Here is a 23,076-nt window from a genome sequence, read left to right on the forward strand (position 1 = left end):
AACATTATATTATAACCTAAAACTATATTTAACACGCTACTTAAGAGAATCAATACAGCATAACTATCTAACACAACACATACAATATTCATTTTAATATTTGCGAAGAGCCAATCATAAAATAGGCATTTTTCACATCTGCAAACCCCATTCCCTGCCTGCCATGGGGCCACAGTGCTTGTTAGGGTCAATGGTGTGATGGCATGAGCTGGAGGCTTCCCACAAAAACACCCTCAGGGAAGGAGCAGTTGTGGCACTGGAGTTGGACAATGTCCTCCCTGCCCTGCAGCGCTGTGGTGGCAAGAGGAGAAGCTGGTACATGGCTGGAGGAGAAGCTTGGACAGCTGCCAGCCCCACTTCTCAGCCAGTTTCACTGGCAGAGCTAAGAAGTGGCAGCTAAAATAACAGGATCTCTTCCCATGGTTTTGTTTTTTGGTTTGTTGGTTGTTTTTTTTTTTTTCATATTAATTGGTGAGGCTACGTCCTTTAAAAGCAATTTTCTGATGCATTATAACACGTGGTGCACTTGGTGTGACTCTTGGGGCTGTCCTGTGCAGGGCCAGGAGGTGGAATTCGATGATCCATGTGGGTCCCTTCCAACTCTGGGTATTCTGTGCTTCTGTGACTCTGTAAGACAATTCCATTTCATGGTTCTTGACAGGTATGCTTGAGATACAGCAAAAGAAAAACTTATTTTTATAAGCTTAAATCCACACAAAAATTATTTGCTTATTATTATTATTTGGCAAATATTATTATAAAAATTGTGTTACCCCCAAATAATACTTGCAAATATTATTATAAAATTATTATTTGCTCATTATTATTTTGCAAATTATTGTTATTTGTCACCAGATGCCAGTTAGCACAGCTTTTCCTCCTTTCACTAACATTGCTGCTTGACATTTCAAGCCAAAGCCTCGCCTTCCCTTCTGCACAGCTGAAGAGAAAAAGCCTCAGGTGCGTTCCCACCTCCAGCAAAAACGTGGAACTGCAAGTCCGGGCTTTAACCACAAGAGGTCCTGCAAATCCGGCCGATGTGGAAGGATTTTGAAAGCCTGTTCCTTCTAAAAGAGCTACTTCCTTTTAACATCAAAGCATAACTTCCATTTAACTTGTCTTCTATTGCATTCAGAAACAATCTGGTGTGGTCTCTGCCTCAAACTGAAGCACAAAAGGAGAGGCATTTGTTTTCCTGAGAAAAGTGCAGCAGATTCCACTGCATGTGGAGTGCTTGGAAGTGGAACACACTGCAGGATGACCCCCTCAGCAGGTGTTGCTGGTCCTATCAAAAACACTCACCAGGACCATTACCTGCACAAGTGTTTGGGTGGCTCGTTTTTGTCAATGTTTTGCTTGTAAATAGGCAACACAATTTATATTTTTCTGGAAAATGACAGTGATCATCCATCTGGCAGGTAGAAGCAGGGAGATGGGATGAGGCAGGAAGGGGGAAAGCTTGGGCAAATGCTGAGAGCAGACCCAGTTTTGAAAATAAAGACTCTTTTGAGCAGACTCCTGATAGATTCCCCCTGGAGATGACTCTTGTCATTCTTGTCTTGATCATTTGAGCAATGGAGATGAAAAACATGAAGGACCATCTGAATTTTGTGGCCTCTGGAGCCAAGATGGTGTGAGTGGCACAGAAGTCATTTTATTGTTGGGGTCGAGTTTGGTGGCCCTGGGGTTTCTTCAGGCTGGGAGGAGCATGAGTCAGTCCTGGTGGCTCTGCTAGAAGAGGGACAGGTTACTGATTTGGCAGCACTGTGAATGTCCCAAGAAGAGGCTGTGATCCTCAGACTTCACAGACCACAGGGTCCAAAAGCTTGGGTGAGGAGCCTGGAAACTTTGTAATTTGTCCCATTCCACCATACCAGTTCTCCAGGTCTGGGGTGTCCCTGTGTCTGTGTCTGGGCATGTTCATGGTGACAGCCACTTGAAAAACGACGCACTGGAAGCGTACCTAAGTCTGTCATTTAGAAAGTCTGAATCCAACATCAGACACCCTCACTGAGGTGATATCCACAAAAACAGAAATTTAAATTTGCAGTAATGGGTTGTTACATATCCCCTTTTCTCTGGGATCAGGCTGGGGGAAGCACAGAGCACAACAGCATTTATTAGACACCTTTTGTCACACTGTTATTAATAGCAAGGGACTCATTACACACTGCATTCATTTATTCCCTCGTGCAGTTCGCAAACATCTGCACTGACGGGTGGAGCAGGAGCTGGGAGACCAACCCCAGCTGGTTACTTAAAAGCAGAGGTGTGTGTTGATGTGTCAGGATGTTCAGGAAGTCCCTCCAGATCGTTTTGTTTCATCATTAATATGTGTGTATGCGTGTGTGTTTTATATATTCATATCCATAGATTGACAGACAATCTTGTAGTTTTGCATATAGTAGCCTTCATGGATGTTGCTGGCGTTGTGCAACACCCATGGCTGATGCCAGTGGATTTGGACAGATTTGGCAGAGTGTCTGTGCTCAGTTTATCAGTTTTTGCAGATTCAGCAGGACTGTGAAGTCTCTGGAGCTTATCAGTTCTTGGCAGACACTTGGATGCTACTGCTTGGCACACACGTCCCCTCTCTTCAGCCTGCTTGTTCCTGGTGCCAGTTTCTGCATCCACACTCGTGCCTGGTGGAGCCATTCACACTAATTCAAGCTGAGGGGGTTTTTAGGACAGAATCTTCATCTTCTCCCTAGTAAAATTCATAATTCTACTTGTTTTTCTGCCAATCTCAGCAGGGTAGGTTCTAGAATAGTTAAAACATGAAAGTCTGAAGTTGTTTGATAGGAGATTACAAAAGGTGTTATTACTGAAAACTCTACAAACTACTCTCTCCTCCTCCTCCCTTTTTAAAAATTTCCTATTTTTGAAGAGAAGGCCATTGGGAATTATAAAGTTGCTGTAGTGCAGACTTCACACAAAACTCATCTGAACACCAAAAAATGCTGTATTTATCATAATTCTTTTCCTCTCTCTCCCCTTGACAATGCATACACATATACTCCCACACAGCCCTCAACCAAGCTTTTTAGCTCCTGAAGTGGTTCTGAACATTTTCCATTCCAGAGACAGTGGAAATGGCAAGGATTTGTCTTTTTTCAAGGTAATACCTCAAAATTTTTGAAATTAAACAACTTTGGCTATACCTAGCTTTTCTAGGTTATGCAGTAACCCTCTGCTATACATAGGCCTTTATCCAGAGTCTAGAATAATTCATTTTTATATTGTTAGTTGCTGGAATAAGGAAAAGGCTACAAGGTAATTCTGAGGTCTTTCTGGAAAAAAATGAACTCATGTGTGTCAAGAAGGCTACTTAAAACAATAGCTACAACAGAAAAGAAAAGTGCCCCTGAAGCCAGGTGCCTGGTTGTTTATCTCAATATTCTTTGGAAGATTCATTTAACAGGAAGGAAAAGTCATTCCTTGGGTGAGGGGTCTTGCTCTTGAAGTTGCCAGGTGCAGTCAAGAGCAAATTGGTGAGGCTGAGGGAGCAGGAGGAGCGAGGCTGCTCCTGGCAGAGGCAGAGCCTTTGCTCACCCAGCTGATGCAGACCCCCAGCATCTGAATCTCAGAATGGCCTGGGCTGGGAGGGACAACATCCCAGGACCAGAATCCCCAGGTCCTTCATGGCGGGGCTGCTCTCAACTCCTTTATCCCCCAGCCTGTCTTGAGTGCGTCCAGAGGAGACAAGGCTGGTGAGGGGCTTGGAACACAAGCCCTGTGAGGGACATTTGAAGGAGCTGGGGTTGTTTAGCCTGGAGAAGAGGAGGCTTAGAGGTGACCTCATTGCTCTCTGCACCTTCCTGAAGGCAGGCTATAGACAGGTGGGGTCGGTCTCTTCCACCGGGCAGCACTGACAGAACCAGAGGACACAGCCTCAAGCTACATCAGGGAAGGAGAAGGTTGGATATTAGGAAAAGTTTTTCACCGAAAGAATAATAAAGTACTGGGATGCTCTTCCCAGGGAGGTGGTAGAATCACCATCTCTGGATGTGCTTAAAAAAAGACTGGGCATGGCACTTGGTGTCTAGGTGAGGTGTTAGGGCATAGGTTGGACTCAATGATCTTAGAGGTGCCTTCCAACCATATTTTTCTGTGATTCTGTGATTCTGTGATTCTGTGAGTCTGTGTTGGGTTTGCCCTGGCCTCTGTGCAGGACCTTGCACTTGGTCTTGTTGAACTTCATGTGACCCTCATGGGCCTCAAGCCAGTCCAGGCCCCCTGGATGTCACCCCTCAGGCACATCAGTTGCACCACTTGGCCTAGTGTCACCTGCAAATTTGCTGCTGCTGCACTTGATCCCACTGTCCATGTCACTGTGAAGGCATTAAATACCACTGGTGGCAGTCTGGGGGACACCACTCACTCCTGGCTCCCACAAGGACACTGAGCTGTGCAGGCAGCACAGGGTGCTGGTCACCACCACAGCAGCCCCTGACAAGGGGAGGGCTTCCCTGTTCTTCTGAAGTTCTTCTGAGCCTTCTGATGTTTACATTTTTGTAATGGAGTTTCTCACGCAATTTTCACGTAAATAATGATTGTTTTGCATTCCTTTCAGGAAGAAGAGAAAATTGATAGACTGTTGGTTTGACCAGTGTGGTTGGAGAGGTAGCAACTTCATCCTCCAATCCATGGTCACTTTTTAGAATTCTATAAATATCAAAGTCGGGAAATAAACATCCCCTTTTTGCCGTAGACATCTCAGAGTGTGAGTATCGTTCATTTTGTGCCCTATTAGGACAGGGAGGGCATGGATCAGATCCAGGGTCAGTCCAGGGGTTCAGATCCATGGTCAATCCAGGGGGAAGGGCTACAGGCAGGCACAGCTGCAGGGAGCGTTGCTCAGGCAGGGGCTGGGTCCTCAAGGCAAGCAAAAAACGGTGATATCAAACTTTTGAAAGCTCTTCAGATGAAATTTTGCTAAAAGAGTATTATCTGTGAGAGTTAGTGTCAAGAGCAGTCTAGGAAATTCCACTTTGGTGGGTGTTTGAAGCACCAGCTATGTGCACTACCCCTCTTTATGTGTCTGCTGAGCTGAGTGACAAATTTGCTTCCAGAGCTAACAGAAAGCTCTTAAAGTGAGAGAAAAAAAATCCCAAAGGCCTAGCTATTATAGGTAGAATTTTCTCATTTTGAACTGAACTGTTAAGATTGTATTATCCCAATATTTTGCAGTTGTCCCACTGTAACAAATGTAACGATTTTCACTTTTCTCCTTTATTTTAAACACATTTTCTCAAAAATTTTTTGTATCTTTTGTTTTCGTTTTTGGCACAAGAAATGACTGTGGATGAAGACCATTGGATTTAACTGCAAACACCTAGTAACTATTATAAAAAAAAAAAAAAGAAAAATGAAATAACTCTGGCATACAAATAGCTTCTGGGGAGTGGGAAGAGGGGTCCACTGCTTCATTTGATTAATGTGTGTCCTTTCTCTGGGGCTGATTTGAGGTGCTTTGGTCTCCACAGAGGTGAGGTGGTCAGAGGTACCACTTTGCAGGGCTTACCTCGGTGACAGAGGCTGCCAGGCCAGCCTCAGACTGTGAGGTGGAACAATTCACAGGGACAGTTTCATCATGCTGATAAACACAGGTCTGAAGGCAACCTTGACCTTCCTCAGAAGTTGCCCCAAAGGAGAATTTAAGCATGAGGTGAAGGCTGCAAACAAGGCAACCAGGGGAAAGGTTAAGTTTTAGAAAAATACAACCATGACAAAGTGTTTATGAGTACCGAGGTCATTCTGACCTAAATATAATCAGTCTGGTAGGCTGCTAAAAATCACATATTCTAATACACTCAGTTTGTATAGGCCTGGAAAACTGTAGGGTGTTTTAAAAGGGCATTTTTTTCCCCAGCACTAAGTTTACCACTTGTCAGCATCCAGCATACATAAATCAGAAATTGTTCATGCAGTAACTCATTGTCCTGTAATTGGGCTGAGAAACCAACTTTATTTTAGTAGCAGAGATGATTAATTTCCTCTTTGCTTGCTTTTTTACATATCTGCAGACAGTCAGATTCCTTGTACTAGTTTAAGAAGAGCTTGTACAGCAGTGAGAAATGAAGCAAGAACTGCATGTTTATTTAGGGTCCCTTTAATGTCACTGTATGACTAAAACCTTTCAATTTTTTTTTTTACATGACAAAGCATCAAAAAGAAGAGATGGAACTGTAAGATTTCAGAATAAATGACATTTTAGGGTGCTTTGCTTATATTGTGCCTTCTCATAGATGCAGATCTGAAGTGGGATGAGAGCTGTTGGAACAGCATGCAGCAGAACTACCAGAAACAGGAGTTCAAAATTCAAGAAGAGTCTAAACATAACCTGTGAAATTAATTCTCAACCAGAACTGCAGACAGACTGCATCTCCAATTCGGATGTGTTTCATGTGGTATGGTATAGATCTGTGCATAATAATAGGATGTCCTAAAAAAAAAATTAGGGAAAAAAAAAAAGGCAGGAATCAAAATAAAAATGGGCCAGGGCTGAAGATGATCAAGCTCTTCTCCATGATTCCATGCTGCTCCCACAGAACAGGAACATTCATCTGCTGATTTTGTTGGGTTCAAGATGCTCCTGCTATTTCAAAGTGTAGTAGCCACCCACAGTTATCCTGTTTCCTGCCTTCTGTTTTATTGTGCTTCTATTAACAGTATGAACACTTGTGGATTTTTCACTGATACAGTTTGATAATTTCAATTTGCAAAGAAAAAAGAGCTTGCAAATCCAGAGAAAAAAACAGCTGTAATCAAACAGTCTGACCTGTATAGCACCTGGCATTGAATTTCCCTGAGTCTATCCCTGTTTAAATCAGATGATCTCTTGTGGAAAACAAAGAGTTTTGATTTAAAGGTTTGCAAAGACTGGTAATGGCAGTGGTTCTGTTAATAAAGTACCATGAGATATTTGCAGCTATCAGGGCAAGGGACATAAATTTGAGCTGGATGGATATGGTTAAACAAATTCCAAGCTTTTTCTCAGCACTGAATCGGTAAATCGGTGTTGCAAAAAGGAATTATTTGTATTTTGCATTCCTGATGTCCTCTTGCTTCAGAGTTGTCACCTGTCAGCATTGGTGATGCATGAGAGAGGCAACTGGGGAGCAGCCTGGTGATGAAGAACCAGAATGCTCACACTAAATGCTTCATTCCTGCATCCCTGCCAGATCCTGCTAGGAGAGCCGAAGGGAGACTGGTTCCCACTAATTAAAACATGGCAAAAAAACAAGAAGAGGCTTCTTTATTTCCTTTTTAAATCTATAACTTTGCTCCTTATGTGGAGCTGATCTATTGCCAAGTGACTTTGGCACTAGATCTGGAGAAATGTCTCCCAGAAGTTGTTTTTCTGGTGCGGGTGCAGGCTGGGACAAGGGTGCGGTGACATGGGGAGAGGTGGCCTGTTCTGCTGGCACTGGGTGCTCTGAGTTTCACACTGGAGCAGTGCTGGGCCCAGTGAGACCTGTCCACACGAGATCCATCCTCTGACTCAGACCTCAGGGAAAACTGGTTTTCCTAGCAAGAGAGAGAGAGTTTAACTGTGAGCCTTTTCTGAATGAGTATGCTTTTAGAAGGAAATGGTAACCAGTCATCCTACTGGAGATGAATAGCTCAATAGCTCCTCTGAGCCCTTTATTGCAGACTCCTTTGTGCAGATGCTCTGAGAGGTCTCTTTCCTGAAGTTTCTGTTTTGTTGGCAGCTTTGTATTTATGTCACTTCATTTTTAAGCGTGTGTTCACCGAGCTTGTGACAGTCAAGAGCTCACTGATTGAAGTGAGTCCAGAAATGAATTTTCCCCACAATGGCAAGGTTAGTGCTTGTAAAGCAGCACAGAGGGCAGAAGGGCAGAGGTGCTCAAAACATGATTTCAAATGCTTAATAGGAGTTTGTTTTCATGAAATTCACTGTGCTTGCAGGTGCACTGGGGAGCTGGTTCAATACTCATTTCTCTAACCTGCAGTTCACTCTGTTTTATAACACTGCTATTTTAATGCAGCTTTGTTCTCACCATCACGTTATCTTTCAGCAGATGGGCTCAGGAGCCACATAACACAGATCTTCCAGGGAGACAGGGCTTGAGATCTCTGAGGTGGCACAAATGGCCTGTCCTTGAAACAAGTCGTGCTTGGCCTGAGGTAGAGCAGGGATCCTTCCCTGGTGTGTGTGGTTTAATATAAACCAGGGGAAAGGTGGAGGCTGAGAGCTCACCATGGAATCACCAGGGCTTTCCTCCTGCTCATGCCCATGATGGTAAATCTGCTCTCCCTCCTGTACATGGCAGTGTGTTGCTATAGGACATGAAAAATCATAAGTGCACACACCACTGCTCTCAAGGTGAAGCAAAGGGAAGTTTATTTTCTGACTCCAACATTTATAGTTTTCCAAAAGTGTCAGTGGATTGGAGGGTGAAAGTGCCACCTCTCCAATGACACTGGACAAACCAGCAGTCCATCAAATTTTTCCTCCTCCATAAAAGAATGCAAAACAATAAGTTATTTACAGAAAGTGTGTGAGAAAGTTTGCTACAAGAATGTAAACATCAGGAGGCTTAGAAAATCTTAAAAAATCAGGGCGACAGCAGTGCTCTGTGTGTCACTTCTCTTGCTCCTGTCCATGCCATTTTTGCCACCCCTCACAAGTGCAGGATTCCCTCTGTGGTTGCCCCTTTTTTGTTGCTGCATACACCGTATCTCTCCTCACATGCTACAGACACAAGGTTTCCCATTATTTAATTTTTCCTGTAACTCTTTTCTCTACAGGCTTCTCCAGTCCCTGCCAAGAGCTCCATTTGGAGCTGCTTTTCTTTTCTTTCTCATTGAGAAGGAAGCCATGCAGGGTGCTAATATTATATTCTCCACCAAGCTGCTGTTCACAGACGTGAGGACAATGTTATGCTGTAAGGTGTTGATCTGTAGGTGGTTGTCAATCTGTCCTCATTCCCCTCCTACTTTTCACAAAGTTTTGACCACCATAACTGAACAGAAACAGCAGCAAACCCTGCAAAAAAAAACCACCACATTTGAATATAAAGTCCAACTCATTATTTTTTTAATTCTGCTTTAACATTTGGAAAAATATCAAAGCATCAAATACTAAAGCTGACACTCTAGTGGGTCCCTGATAATTATTATTGAAAACAGTTGCTGGTATAATTGTTTTGGTGCATAATAAGTTCTATTACAACCTGCAATTGGATTTGGAATCTCCTATTGTGGTGGCAAAAAGAAAATAAAATTACATGAGGTGTACGTGGATGGCAGCTGTTTCATGATATGGCAATTAAGCAGGCTGGGGAAGCAGCGAGGCAAGGAGTGACATGGGGACAATTTGCCTACAGTACAGAATTGCTGGATCTATTTGTGCAGCTGGCATCCACACCTTGGAGAGGCAGAGAATTTAAAACTGAATTCATTTCACTTAAGGACAAATTAGGGACAGTGCCAAACACACTAAATCCTTTCTATAGGTCATCTCTAAAAATTATTTTCTTTCCCAAGCAAGTTTCTATTTTAATTAAAACCTGTAAGATTGATTGATATTTAAAAGAAGAGGTATCCTCCTCCACCCCTTCCTTTAACTGCCTGCTAAAGCCAACAATCCAGTCATGATCCAGTGGCATTTGCATGACCATGGAACTCTGCACTGACAGGCGCAGCCCTGGTGGTCTGCACTGAGCAAAAAGGTTATTTGAAGCTTCATTTTTAGGATCACTGCAGTATTTTCTTGTCTGATTTCCTGTGGAGGATTTGGAGGAGACACATGCCAGGTTTTTTTGCTAGGACAGAGCAGGTTTCCTGCAGTGTGAAATCTCGGGAAGGATGTGCAGCCAGTCCTCACGTGCTCCCCTTGAGGCTGGCACTCAGGCAGCCCCTGGGGGTGACCCAGACCCCACACAGGCTGCTCAGCCCCTCAAACACTGCATGGATGACCCTGCTGGCACTCTTCCTCATCAAGGAGCTGCCCCCATAGCTCCTATGGGCTTCCTGCACTGCTCTGCAGAACCCACTCCAGCCAATGCTGATGGCACAGCATTGCTGGGTGTTAAAAAATGATGGGCACCACCTCTGTTCATTGTATGTTTAACACAGGCACAAAAATACACAAACTATGTAGTTCTGAAAAAAAAATTGCAGGGTTTTAGGTGTTTTTGCTGAATTATAGTGGGATAATTATCTCTCTGTGAGCAGAACTGCTGCAGCCATGAATGACAAGTATCTTGTCTAGGGGACCCCATAACCTGTGAACTGTGATTTTCATCAGAAATGGGAGTTCATGTGTCTGCCAGACAGCAAATATCTATATTTTTCCTTTTCACAAATTTGAGGTTACACTACTTGCATGGCAAGTCTGCTGCTGTCAGTGCTGCCTGAACTTCAGCAGTTAAAGCTCATAGCTGTGACATTCATTCATGCATAATTTAAGCTACAATCTCTATCACTAAATTTGACTTTTCCACAGGGTTACCAGGAAACAAGGCCTCATTTTTACCCATTTCCTTTTCATTACTGTTTCTTTCAGCTTCATGTTTAATGGTTTTCTGTTTGACACATTCTCTTTCATTCCTGGTTTCAGGAAGGCAGCTTCAGCCGGAAGACTCCCACGTCACTGCTTGACTTGTCTGTTACCACGTGGCTTGAACATCCTGTGTTCATAGTAATAATTCAGTGCAGGTTTTGTATTAATAGAAGTACACCTAAATCCTTTTCACTTGCCTCTGAGCATCTGCTGTCTCCTCCTACATTCTTCCTTAAATCTTAACACAGGGTCCCTTAGAGAAAATCCTGCTTCACACTTAAACGAGCTCATTGAATTGGTACTTTTTAATGCATATATTTTTACATGTCTATTTTCTGTGCATGGAAAATGCATTTCATTAGTTTGAAGCATTTTGTGTTGGAAAAATGGCTAAATAGATGCAGTAAAACCTGATCATTTTCTGGGTGAAGTTTTTGTTCCCTGTCTTTTTCTCTGCCCTCAGGTGGTGGCTTACTTACCTCACAGCCAATTACAGCTGGGCAGCACTTGCAATGGAGATTTGTAATTTTTGAAGAAACTCTTTGGTAACAGATGGCCCCTTTTTTTTTTTTTTTTTTTTTTTTTTTTTTTTTTTTTTTTGTAAGGACTGCTGAAGTCCTTTAGTATCTAATTTAGGTAAAATCTGTGAGCTGACAACACACTTATGCTACATTGCCAACTCTGGGCATTAAAAAATAACAAGTCTTTAAAATATAATGAACTTTTAAATTTGCCAGGTGATTTTTCTGTCCAAGGCGCTGAGTGGTCTAATTTTCAGATATTTCCCTGGAAGAATTAAAGTCAAGAACTTGCTTTCCTTTCAAATAAATTCTCATGTAATCCTTGGGATTTTAAAACCAAGGTTTCACAGAAGGTGTCATCTGTTGTGAATTGTGAAATGGAAAAAAAAAAAAACCAAACTCAGACTTGCAACTGTGCAGCTGGCAGTGCACAACAGGGCAGTCCTGCACCCTCCTGGGGTGCATCTGCTGTGTGTGCCCTTGGGTGTGGGCTAGTGTCTGTACACACTGACACGTGGTGGTAAATTCAGAAAGTTCTCTTTCCCAAAAAGGGATCAACTTTCCAGGAGTGGACAAAGGAGAGCCTGCTTCCATTAACTCTCCACTGATCCATGGAAAGTACCAGTGGGCAGGGAGAGCCTGAGGAGGCAGCTGTGCATCTTCTAATGGGCCTGCCTGGAGGGGCTGGGAAGGGCACAAGAGCTCAGTGCTCACAGTCATCCACCAGCTGCAGGGTTGTTACCTTCTGCACCTGCTTCACGTGGAGGTGAGCAGCTCCACTGCCAGTTACTTCCACCCCACAGGCAGATGCCAGCTCAAATCACAGATGTTCACTGATAGTGCCAAGATCAGAGCAGCAGCACTTGCACAGCATCACAGACCAAGCCCTGACCTCCTGTGCAAGCACTGCAGTCACTCCAGGGGCCTGCAAAGCAGTCCTGAATTTACTGCTTCATTTCAAGCAGGTCTGCCTAAAGTGAGTGCCAATTGCCATTCATCCATTTCCCAGAATTCTCAATGCAGCCCCCAGACCTCGGTCTCCTGCTCCCACCTGACTGACTGAGAGCAGCCCAGCTTTGTGTAGGACAGGGATGTGACACCAGGTCACACTGATGTCCCACCACACTGAGATGGGGCACGTGTAGAAGCACAGATCTGCCCCAGCATCCTTCCTGCCACGCTTGTGGGGGTGGAAGAATGTGGTTAATGCTTAATTTTCATGGTGCTGGGGTGCTGTAACAATGCAGCATCAGGATGCTGAACCTGTTTCTTCTTGGGCTGCCAGTGCATTTTCCTCCACTTTAAAGATTTTGTGGCAATGGTCTATGCTATTGTCAGAAAAAGACAACAACTCCTTTCCGAGCATTTTGCCATATAAAGAAGTGGTGAAACAAAATATCAAAAAGAATAAACCCAAAATAATAAAGCAAAGCGGGGAAAAAGCCCCAACACACACAACATATGTCCTGATTCTTCTGAAGAATCAGGACATATGAGAGAAAAAGAAAAGTATTTGAACAAAGAGAAGAGTAATCAGTGGAAGCAGAAGGGGAAGGAATCCTAAACCATGATTCTGGAGGAATACTCCATCTCTCCTTAAGGTACCTCCCTGCCTCAAAAAGAGCTGCAAAGCTCCAGCTGCACCTGAATCTCTTTTAAGCAGAGTGTCTGTGTGCTCCTGCCTGAAATGAGTCTTTTTGACTTGCTCCAGAGAACCACAAAGCTATTTCTGAGTGAGCAAAAATCTGTTGGTGTAGTCTTTTGTCGGTTTGTTTTTATTTAGAAGGATTGTTTCTGTTCTCTCACAGCCAAGCCAGGGACCAGCAACACCATCCAGGATACTGCAGTAGAGGGAGCCACACCATCACCATCCCTAACTGATCCTGTAAGTCTTTCAGTAATATTTATTACTATTACTATTATTATTATTATTATTATTATTATTATTATTATTATTTAAGAGCTGGACTTCTAAAGACATTTAAGTATCAAAAAATAGAAAAAAAAATTGAAACAATTTGGAAAAAATATAGAAATTTTTTTTTCATCCTTTACACAATATTATAAGCTGTGTTTTCTCATATCCCTGTATAAAACATTGAGACTACTGGTTAGCCTGACTGCTCAATATTCCCCCTCTTCCAGAGTTTTGTTAAAAAAAGAAAAAATTTATGAGTCAAGCCAAAACACTAATACTGTAGATTTTTGTAATCTTTTTTAGGAAAGTTCCAAGTTTACATAGTACTGTAAAGAAGTTTGCAGGGGGAGCATCCCTCTTGTGATGTTTTCAAATCCTGCCAGTAAGCACAGTCAGTAGTGGGTTCTTCTAAATATCTTTCAGTTTTTCTAGGCTGAAATGGTCTTTTTCCCCCTGCTTACACATTTTGACACCCTTAACTTTTTGTCCCCACTTTCCCCAGTCTTTTTGTTGTTCGTGAAAAGTAAGCCAGTTAATATCTGCACTGTTCAATATATCCCCAAATTGCTGTGTGATAAACAAGAGCTCCCCTACCAACACCAAAAGTGTTTTTAAATGAATTTTAATTAAGTTAAAATGTTAGATGATTGTTCTTTTTGAATTGTAGTGGGAGGTAACAGGAAAAAAATGAAGCTAAGAACAATTCTGCCTTACTGAGAAATGATATCCCCTAGGTTTGCTAAGTAGCACATTAATGATGCATATGGATTATTAAATGCTGGAGAGTACATCACTGGCATGTAAATTTCCCTTAGGCATGTGGTTAGATCACTAAGTACCTGCATTTGTCTTCTGAAAGAGTGATTCATACATAGTTGATTGGGATTTCATACCACACTTACACCCTCTGCAAATCCCTCCTTCTGATTGACTTTTTGATTTGAGTATCACTGGTAGCCTCTTGTAACTTGGATTTCCAAGATGTTAGAAGTAAAAATTTTCAAAATTTAGATGTAGTATGAGGTGACACTCCAGGGATTTTCAGATTTAAGGACAGGAAAACAGTTATGGCACAAAACAGGTCCGGCTTTTGAGAGGATTGGCATCTAAAAAATTAATTACTTCAAATCCATAGAATGATTGAGTGGTTTGGGTTGGAAGGAACCTTAAAGACCACCCAGTTCCAACCTCCCTGCCATGGACAGGGGCACCTTCCACCAGGTTGCTCAGAGCCCCATTCAATCTGGCCCTGAGCCCTTCCAGGGAAGGAGCATCCACAGCTCACCCTGTGCCAGTGCCTCACCACCCTGAAAATAAAGAATTTCTCCTCATATCTAACCCAAACCTACTCTCTTTCACTTTGAAGCCATTCCCCTTGTCCTGTCACCCATGTCCCCGTGAAAAGTCCCTCTCCAGATCTCTTGGATCCCCCTTTAGGTCCTGGAAGGTGCTCTGAGGTCTCCCCAGAGCTTCTCTTCTGCAGGCTGAGCAAGCCCAGCTCTCTCAGTCTGTCTCCAGCCCCCTGGGCATCAAATCACCCCCCAAATCACCCCCTTGGCTCAGTTTTGTGCCATGGATCAGCATCAGCAAGGGGGTGAGAGGAGCATTTTGAAAGTCTGACTTCATGCAGTTTGGAGAGGGAGAAGTGTGAATTGCTTTCAGACTGGGCTTCTCTGTGCATGAATTGCAACACTGTGGTTTGGTATTCAGTCAGAACACACGGTACTGTGGTACACAGGATTTTGTTTGGGATTACAAACAGGGAGAGCTGTATATAAAGTTTGCTGAAATTTTTCATACAAAAAATTCATTTGCTGACAATGCACTTTTGGATCAACTGGAGTTATTTGTAAACCCAGACCAGAATTTGGCCAGTAAGCTTCATCAACAAATACAGAAAACTTCCTAAAATTTTAAAAAGTTTCTTTTAATACAATATATTTTAATGAGGTGTGTGATTTTTCAATTTAAAATAATGCTTAGCCTTGAAGTTAACTATTTAAGATGGTATGAAAGTGTATTAAAAACAAACAAAATATTAGTATTTGATTTCAAAACAATTTTGTTTGACCTCAAATCATTGTTCCTTTCTCTTTTGATCAGGATGAAACCCCAGACTTTTCTTTTGACTATACTTTAAATAATCACCCCTTAAACCCCATATATTTATTTATATTTTTTAAAATATATATATTAATATATATAAATATATTTATTTTATGTATATTATATATATATATATATATGTGTGTGTGTGTGTGTGTATATGTATATATATATATATATATATATATATATATATATATATATTTGTTCCACTTCTTTATTTAAAAAAATAATGTATTTGCCTCTTTAGGTCTCATTTTAGAAAATCTCTGAGCTGCCAATATATGAATGAGGCTCTGTCACTCACCTTCTTCTTGCAGGTGCATCACATGGGAGGGGAACCTGGAGTATTCCTTGCACAGTGGAACTGAGAAATAAAAGTCTACAATTTAATTGTAATTAACTTGTATTGTAATTCTGTAATTCTGAAACCAAGTGGACTTAGTTCTCCTGTGGTAACCCTGTGTGTTGATGGCTTACAATGACAAGGAGGATTTTGTGAATTACAGGAAAGATTGTTAGTAGATATTGTATGCTTGGGTTTTCAAAAAGCCTTTGACAAAGCTCCTCGTGAAAAGGTATTAAAAAAATTAGGTTTCCATGGGATTGGAGGAGAGGTGCTTTTATGGTTTGAAGTCTGATAATGGGGTAGGAAGCAGAAAAGGAAAGGCAAAACTGTCATTTTCAGGACAGAGAAGAGTCAACACCAGTTCTCTCAGAAACTGGATGTGAGGCAGGCTTTATTCAACATCTCACCCTGGGGAGGCTGGTGGGATGAAGATACCCAAATTTAAGGAGATTAGCAGTCAAATAAGGCCCTGAAGGTCAAAAAGGTGGCAGATGATGAAGGTCAGAAAGGTGGCAGATATACCCCAGAGCAGATAAAAGTCTATTTTGTATATTGAAGTCACTGTCCCATAAAACTGAGCTCCAAAGAGGCATTTGGAGCCCTTGGGAAAGGCTCCTGCAGCCAGCACTGGCAGGTCACTGAAATCCTTGGCTCAGAACACAGCAACAGCCAGAAAAGCAACAAAACACCACCAGAAAGGGTCCTGGAAACAGAACTGGTGGCACCTGGGTGCCTTCACAAAGGAGCAGGGCAAGCCCAGAGCTTGTGCTCTGCCTGCTGGTGGATCCAGTCCCAGCACCTCAATATGGGCAGGGAGACACTGGACACAAGATTTTCAAAGGATGGAGCCACTGCCTTGCATGGAAAGGACAAAATGGCTCCATTTTGGGGGTCCATGGTCCCATATTTATCTCCTTTCCACGCCCATTTGTTTGGTGTGGAAAGGAGAAGGAGGAGTGGGATGTAGCTGAGGTTTACAAAGTCACTCCAAGCTGGATGGGGAGCTGTTACTCAGCAAGGTGTGCAACATGGGGGCTGAAGGACACTGATTGAAAATAACAGGAGATGGGTTTAAAAGAGATGAAAGATGTACTGATCTCCATAACAAGGTCTGAACTTGGAATTGAAACTTTTAGGTTGAGGTAAGAACAGTTTAATAACTGAAAACAAATTAAAATGTAATAAAAATAGTAAATAATAATGATTTAAAGATTGAAGAAATAAAGAAACAAGTGATGCACAATAAAATTGCTCATCACTCACTGACTGATTCTGCATTCCATTCCTGAACTCAGATCATTCCCTTTTCTGGGTAACTCCCCCAGTTTATATTCTGGGCATGATGTTTGGTGTGGAATATCCCTTTGGCCAGCCTGGGTCCCCTATCCCAGCTATGCCCCCTCACAGGTTTTTTCTTTTCCATCCCTCCTCCCTGACAGAGCACAGGAAAAAAAAGTCCTTGACTTAGGATAAACATGACTTAGCAAAAACCAAAACATCAGTGTGTTATCATCATTATTCTCCTTCTGAATCCAAAACACAGCCCTGCACCAGTCATTGAGAAGAAGTTAATTCTATCCTAATGCAAAAAGGGCCCAAGCTCAGGTAGTTTCCTCTCAGGGTCTCTCCTGTTGCCACTGCTGGACACAGAACTTGGTCTGGACCCAGCCAGGATGTTCTTCTCTCCTTGTATTCCACATTTCCAGTGAAGTCTGGGCTGGCCCATCCCTACAGCACTGAAAGTAGCTCATTAGAGCTGTCACCCCAGTGCAGGTGGGCCCAGTACCAGACGAAGGGGTTTTTAAAGTGGGGAGAATTGTGGTTGCTCATCTTCACAGGTTTCCTGGGCACAGTCTAAAGTTTCCTCATGTTACCTTTATTTTAGAGAGGTGAGAACACGCTTTTTGCTTGTGTGCGAAAGTCATGAAATGACAGTGAGTAGTCACTTCTCAGAAGTCTCTTCTCACAGACAGTGACAGCCCCTTCTGTGGAGCTTTTTAAAATACAGAATAAACTGTGAATTAGCAAAGACACACTTCTGTCTGAGTCACCAGCCCAGTCCAAATGACATCTCAAAGCTGTGTTGTGCTGGAAAGGCTCATAACTGTGGAAGCCAATTTGAAAAGTACTTATTCTTAATAAATGACAAGGAGTAACTCCAGCAGAAAGGAGCTGGCTGGCACAAGACTCCTTCCCCCTTGGTGTAAAAGTCAGCCCACAATGTCAAATACTTTGACTCCCTATGGCGTCCCAATACTGCCTGTAGGAGATAAAAAGCAAGTATGCATTGAGGGCACAATAATATGGAGGACTAAGCTACAGTCTTTATGTAAGACATTCAAAACTACTCCACAAGCCTGCAAAAAAGGACAGAAGCCCCTAGGGTTTATGATGAGAAATATGTGTAAAAGGGTTAGGGATCTAATGTGCCTCGCTCTTCCACCATAAAGATTTTTTGTGAGATTTCTAGAACATGAAGTCAGATGCTGCTGCCAAATCTGCAGCCACAGGGGGCTCTCAAGTCATGAAAAACAGCTCTTTATTCCCTTAACTTATTTGGATTTATAGGATTACTGTGCTGAGGGCTGGCTCGATGCTAAGCACCCTCCCACATTTCAAGTGGCTCTTGAGAGAGCTCTCAGCAGTTGTTTTTCCCACTGAGGCAGGGATCCTGAGAACATCACAACTGGAGGGCTTCATGCTCAAGTGATCTCTGTGTCTCACCCCAGCACCTCCATTCACGCTCCTCTGTGCAGGGTGAACTGAGAGATTTCATGGTTTATTGACAAAATTGTGAGATCCACACTCAGGAAGAAAAAAAGCCAGGATTGCTTTGCAGAATTGTGCTGCATCTAAGAGAGGAAATATTTATCTGGCAACAGTAGTGTTTCTTATAGCTTTAAAGGTCCAAAAAAGCCTCCAAACCTGAGTTGCATGTAGAGACTCACTGGCAACCTGCACAGAGCACTGCCAAAGACTCCTCTGGAAGCCTGAAACCTTTTGAACCCCTGGAGAAGGTCTTGGTTACAAAAAAAAACCACTGCATTTTTTAGTCTCTTCATCTTCCATGTGGCCTTGAAGCTTGTACTGCTGTAGGTCTCCCCTCTTTGGTGACCAGTGACAGAACCTGAGGCCTGAAGCTGTGTCAGGAGAGGTTGAGGTTGGATATCAGGAAAAAGTTCTTCCCCCAGAGGGTGGCTGGGCCCTGCAACAGGGCAGTGCTCACAGCACCAAGCCTGACAGAGTTCAAGAAGCATTTGGACAAAGCTGTGCAGGGCCAGAAGCTGGACTCTATGATCCTGATGGGTCCCTTCCAACTCAGCATATTCTGTGGTTCTGTGCTTCTGTGATCTTTGTTGCTACACTGATACACACTACAGATGGTTTATACATCTGAGCCAGATTCTGTCTCATTTCTTTTTTTTTTCCTCTTGACTTTTTCTCCTCCATTTCCTATTCCTCCAAACTGATGCACTTTCGCTCCCGTTGTGTTTGCAGCTTTTATGTGTCACATTCTGCTCTTATTGCAGGGGTAAAAACCTGGTGGCCTTGGCATGACACCAGTGTAGCTGGTCAGAAGTGCTGTCCTGGCAGCTGAGCTGGGTTTTTGGGGTCACCAGCACCCCAAGGGTGGATCCTGGGGTGGGTGCTCCTGCCCCTGCAGCAGTGCTGCCTTTGGAGCTGCTGGCAGGGTTGCACACTCAGTGACTCCCTAAAGTCAGAGGACAAAACTCAAATCTGCATGTTCAGAGACGCCTGCAGATCTTGGAAGAGGCAGTAACACTGAGGGGGAGGTGCTGAGCAGAGTTCCAGCAGTAACCTCTTATCTAACTGAAGTCACAGCAGCAAATCTGGCTGTAGCCTACGCTGCTGTCTCCATTCTCTCTGCTTCTATTGTTTGTCAATTTATTTCCCTTATTTCCTAAAGAAAATAAAGCCTGAGCATCTCTTCAGTTCAGCTTCTTTTCCCCAGAAATGTAGCCAGATAAATGGGGCTACTGAGAGAGAAGTAAGAAGTAGAAATGCATTCACATCTAGTTACATTATGCAGTTGTATTTCTGTTTCTGTTTGTACTCCAGATGCTTCACTATGACTCCTTCCTTCAGTTCTATTTCCTTTTAACTCCCTGTTAAGGTTTTCTTTATTCTACAAGCCAGTAGCATACCAAAGGTTATATTGAGTTCATGGTGGAATAGAGACCTCAGTTAAATGTCATGGTTTATTCCAGTAAATCAGAAATAAGCATATTTTCAGTCCCTTGAGATGACACTGTCAGATCACAAATACTCAAACCAACTACTGTTAGCTGATTAGAAGATGAGCAATTACAACAGCTTGGCCCAAAAAGCTCCCCCCCACCCCAACCTTAAAAACCACTTAAAAGCCTTTATTAGTTACAAAAATACTTCAATGATTTAACAGATGAAAATAGTAACAAGTACCAAAAGACCAGATGATGCTTTTGGTTATATCACATAATTGAGTTTTAAAAATGGAGAGGAGCCAATTCTATATAGTAGGAGTAAAGCAGGCTGATAATATTATGGCTCAAAGGGAAGAATGGCTTTCATCAATTCTACTTTTCTGCAGAGTCCTGGCTTTTTTCTGCTGCTGGCCTTAAGTGCCTAATTGTTCAACACGGTTTCCTGACAGATTCAGCTTTCCCTTATCCCCATGTGGACTTCCAGGGCTCTTTACACAGAAAAAATAACAGTTTACCAAGTTATGCAACATTCATGAACTTTCAACATTACTTTTCATTAGACCCTTTTATTAAATGACATTCCCAATATGTGGAGGCTGGAATAAAATAATTCAGAGCCCATAAGTATTGCCAAGGAGCCTTCCATGACTCTCTACTCAGGAGCCTTTTGCTCCTGGTTGTACTTAATCAGTGCAAGCAGCAGTGGATAATAAAAACCTCCTTTTTTTGCAAGAGAAGAAGGAAGAGCAGCAGGGCAACCTGTAATGCCTACATTGATTTGCAGGGCAACAGTGATTTAGTGAGTAGGCAGGGCTTGCCACAATTATCTGTTCCTTCCTTTTCACTGCTCTTTGCAGGGCTGGCTGTCTCTAGCCTTGCTGGGACCATGGATTCAGGAATAAATATGAAATGAAGTTACATACAGGAGTTCACACTCCTTGGAGAACATCTCAGGCTCTCAAGCATATCACATTGCATCAGTTTCCCTGGAGCTCTTGTTTCAGGCCCTCAGGCAGATAACATTGCATCAATTTCATATTTTAAAGCTTAAAGCTCTCTGTAAGGGCAGGAAACTTGGCATTTCTTTTTCATGAAAATGCAGAACCTGATGTAATTGTATGGCACTGTGAGCTGGAGCCCAAAATAACTGCATTGTGCTGCCTTGACCATAAAATTTCTGAAGGATTTGCAGTATTCCCTGAAAGTTCCTGCAGAGCAACAGCTCTACCAGTGCAAGAGCTAGCAGGACTGTAAGTCATTTAAACAGTGCAGGGGCTGCAAAAAACTGGGCAGTGTCTCCAGAGTGCATCCCACTGTGCCTGCTCAGAAGCTCCTGAAGCATTTCAAGGAGCCCCAGAGTGGCAGCCATGGGAATGTCCCATCTCCACAGGGGACATTTCTTAGGTGTCCTGGGTGGCTTTGTCCTGTCATGCTCTGTGACAGCACTGAGGATAAGAGGAGAGCCACACCATCCTAGAGAGCCCAAGCCTCCCTCTGCAATATTCCTGTGGAAATGTGGAATGCCTGGATGCTGTTCTGGGCACACCCAGAGGTCCAAGCTGTCTGGCATGTTCAGTGAGGCAAGAGATGAAAGGTTCCCAGGAACACAATTTCCCCTCTCCTTTGTCTTTGTGTGATGCTGACAAATGCAGTCCCCCATCAAGGAAGCACTCACCAAAGTGTGGTTTTTATTTTGTTCTATTTAGAAACTCTCGAGTTCTTTCAGATTTCAACCTGCTCTTAATGAGTGCTGACAATTTGCCTTTGCCAAAACTGATATTCAGATTCTTAAACTATTATCTTTATCTGACTCTTCATTGCACAGAGTAATTTCAGTTTAATTATTTCCAGGATGTGGGTTAAAGAAATTGTAAGGGGTAATATGTCAAACACAAGGTAGATTCTTCATCACCTAAAAAAAGAAATATCAATTTTATAGATGGGAAAAGTAATTTGATTTAATATTTTGCCAAACAGGTCTAATTCTCTTTACATTTTACTTCTATAGAATAAGCTTTGAAACAATAATATTCCTCTGCAGTAAATAGCTGATGCTTATTTCTATTTTGTTATTTGCTAAGAAGGAATTACTTGTTAGATCTTCCAACATTTTAGTTCATAATATGGTTCAAACTATGTTTTGTGTAAGGATGCTGCACAACTTGTCTGAAAATAATTTGGAGATAGAGCTGGTAACCAATCTATGTGTCAGACAAAGCAAAAAAATGTAGTTAATACATGAAAATTACACAATGAATCCAAACATGTTTTTCAAGGGTTGCATTTTCTACTCACAGGAAATTTTTGGAGCAAGTAATTTTAGTTTTCAGGTAGCTTCCACTGGACAGAGAGAATTCCTTGCTCTTCAGATTTGCCAGGCCTGGCTTGTGTTCCATGAGGAGAATTTAATTAATAACAACAAAATAAAGCAGAATTTGCTGGTTAAATACAATGAGACGCATCCTGGGAATAAATCTCATACACACACACAAAAAAAAAAAAAATAAATTGAGCACCAGCAAATAGCAAAATTGAAAATGCTCTCTGAGAGATGCTAATATGAATCTGTAGATTGAGAGAATATGATTGTATGCATCTGATACCTCTTAGTCCTTAATTGCATTAAATTAAATCAGTTGTTCAGGAGCTCACTATCCCTTCTCAGATTCTCAGACAGCTGCTGCATAAGTTCTGATGGCTCTGAGTTCATAAGTAATTTATTAGAGTTAGTCTCATGCTTGTCAAAAGCGTCAAAACTTATAAAAGTATTCTGGTAGATAATTTCAAGCAGTAGAAAGCTTTTTCCCTCTCAGAAACCTGTGTGGTGGTCATGAATACCTGCTGTAATTTTGTGACTATTGGTGCTAAATTTGCTTGTCTTGCCCAACTGGGTGTTCTTCCAGTCTGTAAGTAGACTGAGATTCTGGAAAGTTTTTTTTTTTTAATTTTTTTTCCCCAGAAGAATCAGGATTTTTTTTTTGTTTGTTTGTTTCTTTGTTTGGGAAAAAAATCCAGAGGCACTGGGAAAAAAGCTCCCATTTTCTCAAGTAGAGCCATGAGTCTGCTCCCTGCTCCCTCAGCCTTTGTTTGCAACATTTCCAATGCTAAAGCTGCAACTTCTGCAAGCAGAGCAGGAGAAAATGGATCTTGAAATACAGTATGAGATGGTGCAAAACCCTGTGGACACAGCACATAAAATAGAAATGTTTTATTCTTTCATAAGACAGCAAAACTACTTAGATCTGCAAATCCTGCACCTTCACCCAGCTTTCTGCTCTGGGTGGGATGGAGATACCCAAGTTGTGCCCTAGGGTGGAGGTGGGACATGGCTGGACCAAAGAGTTCTGCATCTCCCAGGTATCTAACAGTCACAGACTGTTCACTTGTTACCCTTCTTCTAAACAGTTTCTGTCTTCTTGCAATAAATCTGTGATTTTCAGGGAAAT

General features: G+C 42.4%; 1 protein-coding gene and 1 long non-coding RNA gene across 2 annotated transcripts in view; both read right to left on the reverse strand.

Annotated features, from left to right (window-relative positions):
• Nucleotides 1-23,076, reverse strand: part of MSH6 (mutS homolog 6) — a 124,899-nt gene that overhangs the window by 15,738 nt on the left and 86,085 nt on the right. The window lies entirely within an intron of this gene.
• Nucleotides 445-22,675, reverse strand: LOC139588250 (uncharacterized). The gene is made up of 2 exons (XR_011678603.1): nucleotides 21,926-22,675; nucleotides 445-627 (listed from the first exon to the last, which is right to left on the reverse strand). It is a non-coding gene; the product is annotated as an uncharacterized lncRNA (long non-coding RNA).

This window comes from Agelaius tricolor, unplaced genomic scaffold (genome assembly GCF_023055355.1).
Source record: "Agelaius tricolor isolate 1412-34295 unplaced genomic scaffold, bAgeTri1.0.p SCAF_1, whole genome shotgun sequence".
NCBI classification, from domain to species: Eukaryota; Metazoa; Chordata; class Aves; order Passeriformes; family Icteridae; genus Agelaius; species Agelaius tricolor.